The sequence below is a fragment of the Pundamilia nyererei genome, unplaced genomic scaffold (genome assembly GCF_000239375.1).
Source record: "Pundamilia nyererei isolate P.nyererei 1_Seehausen unplaced genomic scaffold, PunNye1.0 scaffold00024, whole genome shotgun sequence".
In the NCBI taxonomy this organism is placed as follows: domain Eukaryota; kingdom Metazoa; phylum Chordata; class Actinopteri; order Cichliformes; family Cichlidae; genus Pundamilia; species Pundamilia nyererei.
Genome location: NW_005187425.1, coordinates 3,911,310 through 3,917,020, shown reverse-complemented (window position 1 = coordinate 3,917,020; position 5,711 = coordinate 3,911,310).

The following is a 5,711-nucleotide window of genomic DNA, read 5'->3' as shown; positions in this document are numbered from 1 at the left end:
GATAGATAGATAGATAGATAGATAGATAGATAGATAGATAGATAGATAGATAGATAGATAGATAGATAGATAGATAGATAGATAGTTAGTTAGTTCATGGTTTAAGTGACTGTGAATGTGACTTGTTGAAATCAGGCAGGCTGGACTTAGTATTTCAGAATATATTGATCTACTGGGATTTTTCTGCATAACCATCTCCGGGCATATCTGCATGCACAACAGGCATAACTTGATCCAGATGGGCTACAGCAGCAGAAGGCCATGCCAACTGCCACTCCTTTCAACTAAAAAAAGGAAATAAGTTCACGCAGGCTTACCAAAACTGTACAGCAGAAGATTTGAAAATGTTTCCTGGTCTGATAAGTCTTGATTTCTGCTGTGACAGGATAGGGTCACACTTTTGCATTACATTGAAAGCTTGGAGCCATCCTGCCTTGTAACAGTTCAGGCTTGTGGTGGTGGTGTAAAGGTGTCCAGAATATTTTCCCGGCATGCTTTGGGCCACTGAGTACCAGCTGAGCATCGTTTAGATTGCCACATAATGTCTAAGCATTGATTCTGACCTCTGTGACCACTCGCCTTCTAATAAAGTTTATACTGCTGAACCTTCTGGTAAAACCACAGAACCCTAATGTTTGTTTGCAGATTCAAGCCAACCCTAATATCTTAACAGTGACTATCTTCAATTCATATTTATCACCAGATTACCAGCACACAATTTAAATGTTTCAATAAGCAAGAGAACAACATCTTCGGCAAAATCTTTCTCATATAGCTAAGTTGGAATGAGGTATTTCATAATAATTAATAAACCTTATAATTATTCAGCGAAGCTCGGCGGGTGTCATAAAGCTAATAATAAAAACCAGCAGTGGCCATCATCTTTCACCCACACGGTTTAATTCTTAGCACTGTCTAAGTCTGATTAAAGCACTGCAGTTCATTGCTATGCTTTTCAATACAATAACTGGGAGCTGTGATAAACAACTTTTTTAATTGCAAATGCCTGGAGTGTGACCAGTGTCAGAAGTTTGCATTTTGTATTAGCATGCATTTCCACTGCAGCATTGCTCGCCTCACCTAACAGATGGCAAAATGTATGCCTGGGCTATTCAAGACATGAAATGCTGCTTAATTAATTTAATAATAGGCTGTTTGGTTTACTTTTTCCATGTTTTTTCTCTTTCTTTCTCATGGATTTGTTTGAACCGTAGCTTTCTTTGCTACATGGGCTGCATTCAACATAGTCTTTTATGAATGTGAGCACAAGCATCACTAAATATTCATTATGTAATCATTATTACCATCTTCAACATCCAATACATCACAAGCTATCCCTTCTCGTGAGCCCATAATTGGGGTCTGCAGTCTAGTGGGCTCTGGGAGACTCTCCGTCTCCAATTGGTTGATTGGTCTTTGGTGTCTTTGGTGCTGAATATTGATCATCAATGATCAATTACCCTTTAAATGTGAAGCAAAATGAATGTGCAAAGACAAAGAAGAAGAGGCGCAATCTTTCTATTGAGTTTTAATCACTGTGACAAAATACTGTTTTGCCCCCATTTCCATGTGTGAATAAATCAATGATATAAAAAGAGAGAAGGCAATCAGTCTCTTTTCTCACCCTGTCTCCCTCTTTCTCTCTCTCGTCTCCGTCTCTTCCTTATAAATTGACTGGCCTATGACTCCTTCCATCACTGAGATTCATTTTATAGTATACTTTTACAAGAAAGATATCTTGGCTTGTAATAGGACAAATATAGATTTTATAAGTTTGCAGTGTATATGGGTGGAAGCATCCTCCCTGCTGTGATAAACACCATTTTGTAATATGCATTTCACCTTGAAAATGTTTTGCTGCATCATCACTGTACCATAAACAACAATTTGAAGCAGCCTTATCATTCCACTTCATAAAAAATACAAAAACTGAAAATAAAACATTGGGTAGCTTGATAACAAAGCCCCATCCTGCTTTCAGCTTTCATGAATATATGTATTGAGGGAAAAAAAAGACAAAAACTGTTGTGTAATACAAGGACATTATGAAATTGCCTTCACAGCAAACTAACAAATGGCTTCAGGCCCTTTATGCCACACAGTGCAATGCAGGACATTCATCTGGCACACATGCATATGTAAGCATAGATTTTAAAGCATGTGCACACAGACCGTCCATGCAAAAACTCTCTGTCTCATTCCTGTTCTCATTTCAACAGGATGCCGCAGAGGAAAACAAAAAGAGAGACTCATAACCTCTGCTGTGGCTAGTCTTTGTAAATTGTTCCCTTTAAATTATTCACCACCAACATATTTGTCAGCCAGATCCTGGTCTGCTGTAGAGGCTTTTAAATATTGAAAAGATTTCACATCTAATAACAGCGGTGCACGAGCTCAACTCCAAAAAGTAACTATTAGGCAATCCGTGACTTATACACAGGTTTTGTCAGCAAAGCTCTAACAACAGAAGAGGATCCCGCTGCACATGTCAGCATCACACCCAGTCACACCCAGTGCAGCATTAGAAGTGGTAAACAGCGTGAGAGCTTCCCATTGAATCTACCTCCCACTCAGATTCTCTCTGCTTGGGTTTCTGACATTACACTGGTGGGAAACAGGGGGGTGGGGGTTAGAGACACTGTGCCCCCGCACTCAAGAGACCCATGAGTTCAGGACTGGCTCTAATTGTGGTTGCAGACTGGAGGAGGTTTTGACCTTTACTGATTTATTTACACACAAACATCTCTCATCGAGATGTGGATGGTCATCTTCCCGGTGAGAAAAGATCCTCTCATAACTAAAGGCCTTTTTTTTTCTTTCTTTCTTTTTTTTTACGAGCTAATATAACAAGCACTGAGACACGCATGCCAGCATTTGCATGCTCTAGCATACACACAGAAACTCAGGCTTACAAATGCGCACACACTGGAGCAGATTCTGAGCAAAGTCATTTGATGTATATATATATTTTTTACAGGCCATAGTTAAGATGAATTAATTAAATGGACTAGTTTGGGGTTACATTTACATTTTTTCTCAAAGGAACATCTTCCTCAGGACATAATCTTTGCATTTTATTCAGGGATAACGATAACATCACTTCTTGCACAAGCCCCAGTGAATATTTTCAAGGTTGCAGGGAGGTCGTTAAGTAACGCTGTCTATTGGTCTGATGCAATCCCCTCAAACAGGAATTTCAACTTTTTTTTACTTTAAGTCATTTTGTTTATTGTTCAAGTTGACTTCAGGATGAGGATGAGGCCTAACTGTCCTCTCCACAGAATTTTAATTAGAGGCATCCATTATGTTATCTCATCCGTATGGATAAAACCTTAACTGATAATATCTATTATTAAGAATACAGTTCTCACTTTATCTTTCTTTCTTAGTTTAACTATAAAAAAGTAGATGTAAGCAACACAGACAAGTTTATGTCAGTCCTATATACCTGCTCATTACCAAAACAAATATTAGATAACCTTTATTGAGAGGAGTAGGCCTGCATGGAGCTCACTGAACATATGAAGCAGGACTAAACATAAAGAAAAAGAACAACAACATTTTATGCCGTGTGTATTAGAAACATTACAAAAGCAAATGGCTGCAGCTTACTTTAAATAGTCAATACAAGTCAAACATTGCTATTTACTCTGCTCCTGTTGAAATGCAATGGAAAATTCATTCTCCTTTGACATCCTTGCCGAGGTCAACTTTTTCAGCCTAAACCAAAATTCAGTAATGTATTGGTGATTGAAACTTACTGGAACATAACATTGCAAAATAGTGCAACTTGTAAATTTAGCTATTATATAAAATTCAGTTTTGTATTGTAACGCAAAACAATATTCCCAGAAATGGAATATACAACTCAAACATAGCTAACAGCCACGTTAGCGTTGTCAAGAGTTGACTAGATCCTTTTAAGAGTCAGAAAACTGTTAGTGAAGCATTCTTCTGTGTAACGTCTAGCGTCCCTCATCATGTCCTCTCTGTCTTTGATTTGAAGTTTTAAAAGGTTCGGTGTAAAACATGACCTGACACTTCTGATTAATATCATGTACGTATTGCAATTATCCTGTATTTAGCTGCTGAATCGTCATTAAAGAGCGTGTGCCTAATTTAAAAGTTTAGTAAGAGACATGCCATGATGACAAATTGAATATTGGTCATGCAAGGAACAATGTAATTGGATCCGGCAGATATTTTGCAAAAAATGATTAATTCATGAAACTGCGGCTTATAATTAGATGCAAAGAAACACCATCTTATGCTGATAAAGGCCTGCAAAAGTCTAATTACACAAACACAACAACGAGGCTCAGAACATTAACTGGATCTTTGTGTCTGCCATCTAGAATTCTTTGCAATCGGTTAAATTAATATTTTATCTTTGGAGATCTGACTTGTGAAATATTATACTGATCCCAGAAATAAGTCAGAGGACACAAACTGCAATCTGCAAAGCCTCGGCGCAGTTTGGCAGCAGAAATGGAAACAATGTCTCAGCGTGTTACCTGTACAATAGAAAAGTTGTTCATAGAAATTGGATTTTAATGACGTGGCTTACACTTTATTTTGTGTACTGAAATTGGAATTTTACAAACAATGATGAGTCATCTTGCACTGTGGTGCACAGAGAACAACCTGCTGCTCAGTATCAACAAACCTAAGGGAAATGGAAAAAAAGGAGTCTAAGACACTCCTGTTTACATCAATATTAGGTTGACCAATTTATATCAATATCACACAGATGATGTCATAGCCCACCCAGTACAGAAAGCTTACAAATAACTGTTTAATAAAATTATAGAAGACCAGATTTGTATTAGATAGAAAGCATCATAACTGCTGGAGTGTAACAGGTGATGAAAAGTATCCAGAACCACCATCTACCATCTGGAAAACAATAGTATCTGCTGCCATACCAGGAGACTGTGGAGTGGTTTCTTTCCTCAGGCTGTGAGATTACTGAACTCATCTTCCACACTTTAGCATTGAAAAATAACTGTGTAGTGCAGTAACTGATAAGATACAATAGTCTGAGAACATTTTGCTAAATGCTGAAATGACAAGCAGGAGCCAGAAGATATCTTACGGTTTGTATTCTCAAAAGACTTTGCAGCACTGTATTATACTGTGATTTCCTGTATGCCTTCACATTGTGTCTACAAGTTTAATAACTGAGCCATGAATGGAAATTAAATAATAGCCCCTTTCATTGGTTTTAAAATCTCCACTGGCAAAACCCTTGATTCATCACTGCTTTGGCTGTTGCAAAAGTTGTACTCAAAATCATTTAAAATGCATTCTTGATAACTCTGTCTGTTCCGATGAGACAAAACCAGAGCAGATGAAAATTAACAGGCAATACACTGAGGATTTCTCCAGCATTGCTCACCCACCATGTGTGGATCAGCCACAGGGGACAAAGTGAACAGCAATAAAAGAAGATGAGTGAGGGATCTGGATAAGTCACCCAGGATCACCCCATTATATGAGCTATTCCTTTTTAAACCCTCATCAGCATACCAGGGATTTCCAGTGGAGCTCAGACAAGACGACAATCTCCCAGGAGAAAAAAGTGATTTTTTTTTCACTGCCACATGATGCAGCTGCCACTTATCAGCTCATGAAAAAAGAGGCTTTTTCGTTTATAAGATTTAAGAAATACCAGAGGCAACACCTAACATTTAGGTCATATCTACACTTGA